The following is a 15,091-nucleotide window of genomic DNA, read 5'->3' on the forward strand; positions in this document are numbered from 1 at the left end:
AACATAAAACATTACGGGATAGCATGTACAACTGAACATAAAACATTACGGGATAGCATGTACAACTGAACATAAAACATTACGGGATAGCATGTTCATCTGAACATTAAACATTACGGGATAGCATGTACAACGGAACATAAAACATTACGGGATAGCATGTACAACTGAACATAAATCATTACGGGATAGCATGTACAACGGAACATAAAACATAAAAGGATTATAACTGAAAATATAACATAAAGGGATTAATTATCATTGGTAAAAAAGATAATGAGATAACAACAGAAAGGCATTACAACTGTATCTAAAACATAAGGATTATTCAACTGATATTACAACCAAAACTACAACATGAATGAATAACAAGAGAAACAAAAACATAGTTTGATTGTAACTGAAAATGAAACATCAAGAGATTGAAATAATATATGAAAAATACAAGGATTATCTCATCGAAATTCCATTATGTTAATCCTATCCAAAACATTCTTTCTTCCAGCCTTGCTTTTTCTATCAGATTTATTCATTCTACATTGTATCATAATACCTTGTATTATGTTACCTTCTACTATGTTACTTACAGGCAAGGCATGATACATTTATCATTAGGCCTTCTATAATAGTAGCTACAGGTAACGCATGCTACATTTATTATTTGACCTTCTACAATATTAATTACAGATAAGTTATAACACATTTATCATTGGACCTTCTATAATACTTATAACAGGTAAGCTATGATACAATCATCATGGGGCTTTCTATAATATTAATTACAGATAAGTTATAGCACATTTATCATTAGACCTTCTATACTACTAATTACGGGTAAGCTATGATACAATCGTCATTAAGCCTTCAATAATATTAATTACGGGTCAGCTATGATACAATCGTCATTAAGCCTTCTATGATATTAATTACACGTAAGGCACGATTTTATCGAGGGGCCTGATATAATGTTAATTATTATCAATTGGTGTATGTTATCACTGGGTTTGCTGTTATGTAATGTTTAGTGAGTCGTGGTATATTCTATTCTATCATAGAGCATTTTGTTTTGTCAATCCTCCACAGACTTCCTAATATATGATTTGTTGGTACAAATGTAAAAAGTGTACATCATGGCAACACTATAGTCTCTCAATCGGTCACAAAGCAGTAAAATAAATACATATAATAAACAAATTCTTGTTCGGGGATATACAATAGGACATTCCCATCCCAAAACTGTACAAATTGGTTAAACTACTAGGCTTGCCAAAGGTATCACTGCAAATTTTGAAATCCCCTTGTTATATCATTTGTTATGAAAGAATATTTTCATCTCATCCCAACTGCCAGAATAACTTTAAAACCATGTCAACGTGTTTTGACTGGCAATCGTTTCAGAAATATTAACTTTTCTCGAGGAGGTTAATAGACAAAAACAAACAGGCTAGCTAGCTGAACACATTCATGTAACTTTACCTCTCTTTTTTCTAGTCAAAGGCGAATTGATTTTGAAAATGTTCCAGAATAAGTTCCATGAGAATAGTTACCGTCCAAATCATTGATGTATTCGGTTATTTATCGATTACCTTAATGGCAAAGCAACCATTCATGTTGTTGATATGCATCTACACATCTAGCTACCGTGTACATCATAAGTCTAACCATATAGATATTTCAACGTTTAAAACTCAAGAACATTAAAATTCGGAATTACCAGATGGCACAACGATATCTGTTACCAGACTGTATTTCCAAAACGTATACACTATAACAAAGGCCAGAGAAACCTAGACATTCGAGTATTTGTTTTACGGTTTTGAACACTGTAACTCTTAACTTTATTTGATATGGTTTTTACTGTATTTCACTGTTAGTAAAGGGAAATGCCCGTTTTCGGTCGAACATAAAAGAGAGCCTCGTTTTCCTAGGTACATATCCCTGTTTCATTGTACAAACGATTGTAAAGTAAAGACCTGTGTTTCACTACTACAAGTAAATACGAGATCTTTGTTTCACTGTATGTAAAGAGCAAACCATTGTTTCACTGAATGTAAAGAGCAAACCATTGTTTCACTGAATGTAAAGAGCAAACTATTGTTTCACTGAATGTAAAGAGGAGACCGTTGTTTCACTGAATGTAAAGAGGAGACCGTTGTTTCACTAAATGTAAAGAGGAGACCGTTGTTTTGCTGAATGTAAAGAGGAGACTTTTATTTCACTGAATGTAAAGAGGAGACCTTTGTTTCGCTGAATGTAAAGAGGACACATTTGTTTTACTGTATGTAAAGAGGAGACCTTTGTTTTACTGTATGTAAAGAGGAGACATGTGTTTCACTGTAAGTTAAGAGGAAACCAGTGTCTCACTGTAAGTAAAGCGGAGATCTGTGTTTTATTGATATAACACAAGTCAAAACGTTATATAAAACTCTAAATTAAACGAGTCGTCAACTCGTGAAAAGCAAGAAAAACTGTCAACAAAACTGTAATTTGAACTCAAGTTCGATAACTAGGAAATGTTTACATAGAAACCTAATAACTAGGGATGTTTATATGGAAACCTAATTAATAGGAAATGTTTACAAAGAAACCTTATAGCTAGGAAATGTTTACAAAGTAACCTAATAACTAGGAAATGTTTATAAAGAAACCTAGTAACTAGGACATTTCTACATAGAAACCCAATAACTAGGAAATGTTTCCATAGAAACCTAATAACTAGGAATTGTTTACATAGAAACCTAATAACTAGGAAATGTTTACATTGAAACCTAATAGCTAGGAAATGTTTACATAGAAACCTAATAACTAGGAAATGTTTACATAGAAACCTAATAACTAGGAAATGTTTCCATAGAAACCTAATAACTAGGAAATGTTTACATAGAAATCTAATAACTTGGAAATGTTTACATAGAAACCTTATAACAATGAAATGTTTCCATAGAAACCTAATAACTAGGAAATGTTTACATTGTAACCTATTGAAAAGCACAATCTTAAGAATGTTTTGCTTTATCGACAACACCGGCCATGCTTATCTAGGTCAAATCTTATTAATGGCACTACCTCTTAGCGAGAACTGAGGTAGTGTCAACAAAAAAGCGAGGCACACAAAGAAGCATAATCAAGGACATCAACCTTTATATCGCACAAAGAAAAATCACTTTGCCCTATGCGATAATAATGACGAACATACAATTTGTCTATATCTCCATCAACTTGCGTTCTTTGAAACCCTGTTTGGAAAGTTTGTCCGATAGTCGATATCCATCACAGAATTCACGGTATTTGGGACAATATTTTAATACCGATTAAGGTGCAAAGTGTTAACACAGTAGTCTGGGAAAGCAAGACTGTTATTATATAGAAAAGGAAATGTAACGACCGGGAAAATCGAAATCACCACGCTAGAAGAATAAAAATATCGTTTTACATTTAACGCTTTTGAATTTCGACAATTCATTCATCATTATTTTATATTCTTTTCAATATTAATAATTTAGTATTTGTTGAAGAAAAAATGCATGTATAACGATAGTTGTCTCATTCTTTGATAGTGTAAGGATCGTTATATAGATTGTTTAAATAGTGGAAAGAATACTTAATCGTCGTGACCAATCAGAGAGTGTTATTAAGTCTAATAAAGACAAAACAATACCGACAATGACACAAATCACAGTTGGCAATATCAAGTACACAAGTAACCAAGTTAGAATGACCCTCCGTGATATTATGTAATATACGGACGAATTGGACCTAGACTAGCTAACAAATGAGCGCTGAGCAGCCGTCACTCACGTATGTTGCTGACATCCTGAGCAGCCGTCACTCACGTATGTGGCTGACATCCTGAGCAGCCGTCACTCACGTATGTGGCTGACATTCTGAGCAGCCGTCACTCACGTATGTTGCTGACATCCTGAGCAGCCGTCACTCACGTATGTGGCTGACATCCTGAGCAGCCGTCACTCACGTATGTGGCTGACATTCTGAGCAGCCGTCACTCACGTATGTGGCTGACATCCTGAGCAGCCGTCACTCACGTATGTGGCTGACATCCTGAGCAGCCGTCACTCACGTATGTGGCTGACATCCTGAGCAGCCGTCACTCACGTATGTGGCTGACATCCTGAGCAGCCGTCACTCACGTATGTGGCTGACATCCTGAGCAGCCGTCACTCACGTATGTGGCTGATATCCTGAGCAGCCGTCACTCACGTATGTGGCTGACATCCTGAGCAGCCGTCACTCACGCATGTGGCTGATATCCTGAGCTAGGGTTTCCACACGCTTTACCAATACTTTGAGAACATAATCCAAATGTGATGTACTCTAAATCCTACACGGAAGTTCAAGTGTACATCGATTCGAATTCCTTACTTGCTTATCTATGTGGGAACTACATGTTTAGTAGTTGATTAGCCCCATCCCTTATTACAACATGTATTTGAAAATGCTTCATATCTGAAAGTATTTGAGATCTAATCGTTTTCATGAATTCTCACGAACTTAGAAAGCAATCAAGTCATTAGATGGGAAAAACAATCTTCAAACGCCTTCCATTCAATACGAAGAGATAAGCAGTTAATTTCGTTTTCCGTGTAAAATGTTTTATAAGCAATCATAAAAATGAATAGCTGCAGTCTCTGTACAATGGCTGCGTCTTCAGCAGTACATCTAGCACGTGTCAATTATAAGTCGATACCGACGGTGTTGAACATAAAGTTCAAATTCTGATGAAAATACTACAAGCATGATACTGTCGCAGATATACACTGATTATAGCCGAGTTTTTGTGAGTCTATGTACAGTCGGTCTTTGCATTCCGTTTTCATCTTAATCTTCTATCTATCACTTCACGGGAACCGTGTATTTGGCTCTAGTTATCGGCTCTTATGTACCGGTATCTTGGTCATCATTGTTGGCTCAGTTGACCCTCAGCGTGTCGGCCAGCTAATTGGATCAGTACATCCGATTATCACGTCCTGGCCATATTGAAAGTGAGCCCTTCGGGGAGACGACAAGAGTCCAAAATCGATAACCCGCAGTTTTGAATGGCTAGACAATTTAATATTTTGATCCAAGGTAAACAACGCACAAAAAATTATGTTACACATAATATTCTTTCCCTAGACAATTCAATTTGTGTTTGTGATCTATAATATTTCTGATATAGCTGAACTTGTAGCGAATATTTCAGCCGTATTTTTTTTCTCCGAAAAACTGGAAAACTCTTTGATCAGAAACGCTTTTCGGATGCGTTTCATAAAGGATTACATTCCATCAGGAAATGTATTTAGATATTTGCTTTTGTTTAAGAAAAATACGTACATATTGCGTACATGTATGCAAGTGCTTTTTAGCATATTTTTATTTTGAAAATCTATTTCTTCTTATATGAAAAAAACCAAAAAGTTTTATCCCCTTTTTCATGGACCTTTCACCATTTTTTCACATTTTTGAGATGGTATCAAATGATATACTTTATTAAGCTCAATTTTATTTTCCGTTTAGAAGACATAATGTTTTACTTGTATTTATATTGTTTTAATTGAAATGAAATCATTCAAAAGAAAAGGGCCACAAGTGTGTATTGGTATTAGGCTGAATCTATCCAGGTTATCCAGGCATCTTAGTAAATGTCCGTCTAGAAAGCGATATTACTAGGCTTGGACCCCAGTTTAGTCGTGACGTTTTTCAACTTCTCTAAGTTTTACACCTGGACAGATATATAGGATGCAGCACGTATACAGGTTTTCGTGTGTCATCTTGGAAGAACACTTTATTGAATGAAATGGAGTTCCGTAAGTAGATCGCAGCTGGTTAGCTAGAGGTTTGTTACGATTCGAGCCCTCGGGTTGGATTCCGTGTAACTGTAGTGGTAAGAGACATTACACACGTGCTGTTCCCCAATGAGCATCACCCAGACGATATACATGTACTATAGTCTAAAGGAGTTATTGATGTCAGTACGTCTCTTATATCTTCTCCTTCAATATTTATTATCGCAATCGTTTTATTGTCTCTTGTAAGATACATTAGATTGATAGATACTGTTTAGTTCTCCATTTTTATGGGATAACAGTATCTGTACATCAACTACATGTCGTTATTTGTTCAGCATTGTATTTTGTAAGTTCATGAAGTACAGAGTACATGTTTGGGATCCATTTTGCTATATACTTCATCATTTCTGCCCTCTGGTATGCGATAAGTCCTTTTACCAAGAATAATTTTCGTTTGCTCTTTATTTTGGAAAATATTTGGCATACACTTTGTAATTGTTAACTTTTAAAATATTAACAACAGTTCGCAGTATTGCATCTCTTTCCTGATACAGAATTTGACACTCTGCAATAAAGTGGTCGACGATATCAGTAACAATTTCACCACATAATTTGCTTACGACCGCAAGAGGTTCTGACACAAACGATAAATACAGCAGTTCAGAAAATCCCCATGTTTCTTTAACGTTGGATTGTAGAGATTCCGTAGGGGTGAATCCCGAGCTGTGTGTGGACACTTGAGAATATGTGTAGACTGTCTTTTATCTAACATAGCTTCCCTCCATTGTTGCTCTTCATGTGACTGTTTGACTGTATTCACAAAAAAAAATATTCTGAAGGATTTCGTCCTCCACGTTGTAAGTTCTAAAGAGGTATTGCATATGACGCTTGCGTCTCCACCAAAAGAATGCATCGAAGAGGTATATATTATATCATTATCCAATTCAGCGATTTATCCAGTCCCGGCGCCTGTGCTAAAACATCGATCATAACGAGAAATTTCAAACTTACAGTGTATATAGTGCGACCTTGACCGATCCATTGTTTGTCCTCGTACGGTTCCGACATTTTCCCGCCAAACAAAGTGTATTTGATTTTACATCTTCGAATTAATTATAAAAGAGTCTCGGTGTTTTTGAATATATTCTAATCCCGTAAAGCTAAAAGAACAGTCTTTTAAGCCAGACGCTGTTAAGAAAGCTTTCTGATTGTCCAAGAAAGCTAAACGCACACTAGAGGAAGTTCCCAGACAGGGAGATATACCCTCATGTATAATGAAGTCTGCTGTAATACTGCCGCAGTTTCGCCGGAAGTCTTGCTTAAAGCTCGAAGGAAAAACGATTGTCTAAAGAATAAAATGTTAAGCGCCTGTATATTATTTTTTCAAAGAACTTCAGTATTACCGACATCAAAGTGATATCTCTATATAGCTGTTCAAATCGACCCAGTCTTTATTGTTTCCTTTGCATAATTATTATTTCACACATGCTGTTCTCCAATGATCATTAATACATTATCGTCTAAATGACTTCTTTCTTTATAGGTCTCTTATATAGTCTCCTTAATTATTTATCATCGTAATTGTTTTATCGTCATTTAAAATATATACAGCCGTCTGTACGGCTACTTGTATTCTTCACAAACAGTCGCCATCATGATGCCTTGCCTCCAATATCATTGTCACCTTCATTGTTCATAATCGAATTCATCGTCATATATACCATTAATTATCTCTTACATATTGTCTTTTTTCCTTTACATCAGCTACTGTCTCATATGTATGTCACTGCTACATACTTGATTCATTTTTTATCTGATATGATTTATGCGTGTCCTAATGATTTTAAAAAAAAAACATAAATTATTGTCTGCAATAAAAAAAAAACATCTATTTCATTTGTTGTCCCCTGCAAGATGCATTCTTTCCGATATGATTTTATTCTCCTGTTTGATTTGTTGTCCTTTACAGGATGTATTTTCCCCTATATCATTCTTTTTTCTTATATGATGTATTGTATCCTACAAAATTTATAGTCTTTTTATGATTTGTATGATATGTTGTCGCTTATAAGTTATTATTACATCAGCTTATGATGGGTGTCCACATTTAATCGGTGATATTCAAATTAGCCTCGCAATTAATCAGCAATTATGCAATTATATTTACATGAATAAACAATGTTATGTAACCCAGTTTTCAATTTACCCGGTTGTCAAACATTGAAGAACACATTCACAACAATACCAGGCGAGGGCATTGCCAAGCTACTGAATTAGAATACGTTATTCACTCCAATACATCTTGGATAGTGTGTGCCGTTGATTATCATTATTGAAGAATATGTCTATGAATCTTATATCTATTGCTACGCTTAAAGTTAAGAAAGTATGTAAGATATATTACGATGGTAGATATATTGAATACAAATTCGATTATCAAAACATGTCGGAATCAATTCTTATTTAGCAATACCAATCATATAACCCCTCTTTTAATTGAAAACGAAAACATTATATCTATCCCCGAGCTAAACACAGACAGCTATCATACAGGAATGCATATACGTGCATCGTTCATCGTCTTCAATAGCTTTCAACTAATACACAGAAATCAAAACCACACAAAATATCGCTAAATCTACATATCTGCATCCAGCTATGTTAAAGCTGCCACAGCGCAATGGCGTGCATTTGTTAAACGTTACAATTGATACATTTATCTTTTATATTAAATATTGACAAAGTTTTCTGAGATTAAATGTCATCAAAAGCAGAATAAAACACTTCCATGTATGATAACAATCAACGAAGCCTATTATTAAATGTTAAATGGCATATATATGATGGTTGATTAATTCATTTCGCATCTATTATATTCCATGATGCATATACAGATTTCATCTGAATAAACCTGCAAGCCCCTCAGGCACTACAGAGAAAAATAATAATTCGATTCACACGCTGACATAGGTTTCCTCACGTTTGACTGCATAGCAAGCCGCGATGAAGCTGTTTAGATAAAATCGTTTTAATCTTCTAATGAATAGGTTAATGTAAAAATAGTACCATATTGAAATCTACTCAGTGCGGTTGTGTTGATCAATTGATTTTACTTCTCTGTTATGTCAAATCAGTGACAGCCAAATCAGAATAGGGATTGGAAGTCATTAGCGCAACTGTCAAGATGTTAATTGGTTAATTATCAACCCGGAAACGGTAACGACGCGGTTTGTGATAGGGGCTTCCTAACGCTCATCCTCAACATTAGATCATTTGATTCAATAATCTCTCTCCCTGGCTTCATGCCACAGCGTTATCTGTAATGAAATACAATACAGCGTCCGATCATTACTTATCGGGGGAAGGGGGAATCTTCTTTAATTTGTATTACAATTCATAATGTATCGGTTTTCCGTTCATAACATTATCCTTATACCGAGATAAGTGTAGTCTGGGTTGGACATCTGAAGTCAGCCGATTACTATTGTTATTACAAGAGAAAAACAATAGATGTATCATTTTTTCTCATTGCGACACCCATTAACAAACAAAAGGTTATTGACAGCCGCCGTTGTTGTTTTCTGTAGCCCATCAACTGGATCAATTATATTATTATCTTCCAAATACTGAACATATTTCAATATCTAAACACATACTCTCTGGAAAATATGGAAGATATGTGGTCTACCTTAAACCTCGGTTATGGTGCTTATTATTCTCGTTAAATGATGTATGTTTTTCACGAGTATGGCAAAATACAAAAGTGAAAAATAAATTGGTATAATCTGCTATAAGAGTGTATTCATGTTATTCGATTGGAAAACCATTACATTCCCAAGGATTACATTTCATTAGACAAAGGCAACGTCAAATTGTGCATCAAAATGTTCGGACGCTTATAAACATTTAACGTCATACGTACATAAATATATCACAAAATATGTGTATATTGTTTGTAAATATAGATATGTTCATTCCATTCAAGTAAATGAAATATCATAGTATACGTACCAGTATTAACATAATACATGTTTGTACCTGTAAATGCTATAATATACGTTCCTTGTGAATATCCTAAAAAACGTTCATAGTCCAGATATTGAACTTTTTAGTTCTTGTTAGTAACACCCCTGCTTCCTCTTCCTACGGTGTTTACCTGACGCATTTGATTCGGTATTCAAGAGACTTCCGTGACAGATATAAACTGCTAACGGACACACTTACAACACAGGGTTTCCGTGATGACTACTGACGGAAAAACTTACAACACAGGGTTTCCGTGATAGTTGTCGACTACTGACGGACAAACTTACAACACAGGGTGTCCGTGATAGATGTCGACTACTGACGGACAAACTTACAACCCAGGGTTTCCGAAGATGCAGGCCGATGAGGACTATGGACAAGTCGTATGGTCGCCATCATGATCTCATAGAGAAATATGCTATTCTTAGTGCGATATGAAGGTCTATATTTTATATTATGGCCATTAGTGTTCCTTGAGATTTTGATGATACGACCAGAGCTCGTGATGTTAGAATGTGACGTTACTTAGATTTGGCCTAGATTTACATTGTGCATGGCAGATGACCTCGATGAAAGGAATTCTGACTTTTCCGAAACACCTTGTCTAATTCCCCAGGTACTTAACTTGTATAAGGGTCCATAAATCTTTCCTTTGTTAACATTTTGTTTTTACTATGGTTTGTTGACAATTTGGTATTATTTTGTTATTTAAGGATTAACTTGAATATATTTTTCATATTATGGAGATATAGCACAAAAAACGGAGTGTACTCTAAGTAAATCTCGAAGAGGTTTATGATGAGAGTATCCTCCGGTTTTTTGTGTTATAGCTCCATAACATCAAAAATATATTCAAGTTAATCCTTATAATTTGATCTACTATACACAATCCCTGTGGAAATACACTTTTATTGATGGGCTCTTCTTTCTTAAGAATTATTGCGCTGCTGTATCAGCCAATCAAAAGCGACGTTACAAACGGCTACATCATTTTTTTACTTTATGGGCTGATAACATAAAAAAATTAAGCCAATGAAAATGCTTGTTACAAGCAAGATAAAATTATTCATATATATTGTGTTCATATGCATGTGAATTGTTGATGTCGACACAATTAAAGATAAAATTTTCTTTTCAAAAACTCATTTCCTTAGTATAAAACAAAAAACAAAAAAACTTAAGATATTACAAATTGATGTGTTACTTGAATAATGTTGGGGATTGTTACAGACATCTTTCAGTATATTTATTACCTTTTCATCGGGTTTAACATTCCCATCACAACCAGTGTCATTTTATGATATGTGGCTAGGGAGACAAGATAGATAAGCAAGTAAGAGAGAGAGAGAGAGAGAAATAAAAATGGTTGATCAATTTTATGACTGCAATATTGTAATGTGGTTTGCAATTTATTTCTGCAAAAGTGTGCGTGTGAATTATTATATTACTTAATTTTAAGAGTGATACAAGTGTTGAACCCGTGTACTTTCATTAAAATTCAGAATTCACCTTTTCCCCCATAGACAGATATTTTGTTATTCCAATAGAGGATAAAGGTTTGTCATTCGTATAGTTCGGTGAAAACAGTATAATATGCATTAGTTGATAAAACAAACTTTTCTAAAACTAAATCCATGAATAAAGTTCAAACATTTGACGTTTAAAGAATGAAATAAATATTGTTTTTGGATACATTGATTTTGAATGATTTCGTTCGAGACAAAGTACCTACTTTCATGTGCGATCAGAAAAACGTGTAAGAATTTGTCGCAGAAACGTCTGCTATTTGAACCGTGACTATGGTAAATTTGAAGAAGAAAAACACTTTGTTTTGAAGAAGTACTGGATCACATATCTGCAACACTGACAATGACCTGTTGGGAACGAACACTTCTGTTTTTGAAACGGATTAATAGTAAACAGAACCCTTTCGGTTTATTATCCTACACATGTTACTCTTTTGAGAAAATATAACAAAATATTTGCAATGCAAAGCTCATGTTTTGCGTTTCTACTCTATAAGTGTCGGCGCATGATAAATGCGAATGAACGTTTATGCATTTCATAAACAAATACATATCTATTCATGAATGGCACGTCAACTAAAAAACTGATAAAACTATTGAAATAAACAGACTGACAGCAGTTTGTAATGAACATTCTTTTAGTGGACGTATAAAATATAAGACAAAATACTTACACTTTGTAAAACAGTTTTAAACGGGGTTTAAGGAAGCAATCAAGCGTTTCCATCAACAAATATTTTTACATTGTCCTCCAATAAAGGGCGATGTCTATTATACCCTATTTATGAAGAGGACTGCGTTACTACTGATGAATAGCGTGACCTCTAAGGTTGTGCACTAGTTTCGGTTTTTATTTGCGTTGGCTTTTTGATTTAAATGCATCAGACACGAAGGCCCGTTAATAGATAACATTAGCGATATGGGACACGGCGAACAAGCTTTTAATAGAAGTAGACACTGAAACACTTCGACTGGAAATAAGGTCAGGAAAACGACAGTAATACCTCTGCAATGGAGGTTAAGGCCTGTCAAATATAGAATCCTCACGAGGTTGTTTATTAGTCTAAAGGAAGACAATTATTAAGAGAATGCTGAAATTTAGAACGTGCGCTAGATTAGGAAATCAACTGTTACACATAAAGTCATAGCAGAGGGTGACTGTCACCGAGAAAAGAAATAAACACAAAGATGGATATTAAAATCGTCACGTTTGGCATAGAATGTAGTTGTGAGGTGGTAATTGTTGGGAATGTAAAGAAGAAGAAGAGGAGTTTGGGGTGTCTTGACTATCAGGTTCTGTAGGAAAAAAGGAAGTATTTTTTCTCAATAATGTTATTCTATGACAAGACATCTTCAATATCTCAGATGGAAATTATGACATCAGACACGTACATGTAGGTTATCATCCTTCTTTGATAACTGTTGCATAGACTAATCTACATAAGCATATACAAATAGAAAGTAAAGATAGTGAGACAGTAAGGCCCTATTGGAAAACAAAACACCACATAAAATTCCGCCTATTTTAGCAGTAGTAGTCAACCTAAACAACCTCTCCTTCAATGCATTTTGTTTTTATGAACATAATAGGTTTCAAAACAACATAAAGATAAACTAAATTACAACATCACTATTTATTTTATGAAGATAATTTGCAATCAGTTTAGAACATCACATGTTACATTAAGAAAACCCATCTCAACACAATACACTGCATGTGTCAGTGAAACAGTCCAACATCACACGCCAAATGTTTCAGTGAGTAAGTCCACAATCACACAACGTGGCTCATAAGATACACACTTCATTCATTATTAACTTACAATTGACCAGTACTCTTTGAATCTTTGCTATTCATATAATTAAAAGGGTTTTATACAACTATCTCTGATTCCTCCTCATTTTTGATTTCCACCATTTTGGCTCATAGTATCATCGATGAACCCTAAAAGGAGAAAACAGATGTAAACTGAGTAAGTTGATGTTAACAGCCAAACAAAGTTAATATTTATCCTGCAAATCTGACTTCAGTATTTCCAAACATGAACAATCTTAACAAGGGGTAACAACGACCATAAACACATTTCGTACGCTACAAACTTCAACTCATACATTAAAGAATCTATTTTCTTTCAACTTTATCACAATAATTCCAGATCACTGTCCTCCTCTTGGACTTACCTACTTTCCCATATCATCAACTGTAAGGCAACGAACTTTGATTTGTTTCGAGATCTATTTCTTGAGTAGTTTTATTTTCGCTGAATTGGTAGATACATAACAAAGGCTTCGTTGCTGATTTATAACAAATGAATGCTAAGAAAAACCTAGTTTCTGATTTGCTGTGTGTGTGACACAAAACTGTTAATTCCATTACAAATGTTATCTTAATTCCCGGTTGTTCAGGCATTCAGACATAGCAAATGTTGAACACGACAAATCATGTAAATCAGCCTCTGCACCGCCACACTACTTCATTATAAAAGATGACGTACTAGCTGTCTCGCTGCATCTCCAGAATAACACAAACCGTTATATCGTTGTATGTCTCCACCAGCCATTGTCCAACATTGTCGATTGTTTTCACCCAAGCCAAACACTAGTCTTTTTTTTTCTAATACTTTGCAGAAACTATAAAAGGAGACTAATTTTAAACTCTATAAGCAGTAAAGCTGGTTTTTTAAAACAGCAAAAAAGAACTACTATGCTAGTCCGACGACACTGCCAAGGGAACAGATTATCTAAAATAATATGATACGAAGGTTGATGTTTTCAATGAGGCCCATGCTTGTTAGTTAAATATGGAAGCTAAATGGACATTGATAGTTCTCAAAAAAAAAGTTCTTTAGAATGATAGCATTATTACGATTTTAAACAAAAGTAATGTAAATTTCTATGTTATTAAGCTTATGAAGCTACATGATTGACACGTGAAAAACATGATTTTGAAGAGTGAAACATTTTTGCATTTTCATTTAATAAGATCGTGTGTTACAACAATGGCATCATATGGACCAGTTAAAAATGATTGATCTACACAAATCAATATGACGCTTCTCTTCGCTGGCTTTCCCTGCACACAATTCGAAAAGGCAAGCCAAACATATGACCTTGCCACATCAATTTGTCTTAAAAACAACAATGACCCTATTTGATAACGCTGTAGACATGGACTGACCACAGGAGTACCCATACGACCGTCAATTTGATCTCCTCCTTATAGGGATGCCCTGCCTAACGCCGACCAGACATGAGAGATGACAAAACAAGATGGCGGCGTTTTCATCGGACCATCAAAACAGGCTCTTAATGCCGATAACTAGCCTTGTAATATCGAACTTAGTCACCACTTTAAAGCAATATATATACATAGAAATTATTTTCATTTTTCCGGCTAGACAGGCATTTGCACTTCGATAAGACTTATATCTAAGTGTTATTCTTTCCATATTTACAGTAGCACTAAAGAGGTTTAAGAATGACCATCCTCCATCTGAAGGACCTAATCAAATTGTTCTGCGAGGGATTACGAATTTATGAACGACATGAACACCATCAACGTATTCACTTGCAAGCTTTCTAGTTTTGACATGACTGATTGTAAGAGCACTCTTCATTTTCCTGAAATGGAATGTGACAAATTAAGGTTTATTCAGACGATCATGTGTATATATGGCATTATATATGCTTTTTAAGCCTTATTACCGACTTGTGTACTCCATTGGCATTGTGGTTAAAGCTATAAGATATATC

Source organism: Mizuhopecten yessoensis, unplaced genomic scaffold, assembly GCF_002113885.1.
Source record: "Mizuhopecten yessoensis strain PY_sf001 unplaced genomic scaffold, ASM211388v2 scaffold8039, whole genome shotgun sequence".
NCBI lineage: Eukaryota > Metazoa > Mollusca > Bivalvia > Pectinida > Pectinidae > Mizuhopecten > Mizuhopecten yessoensis.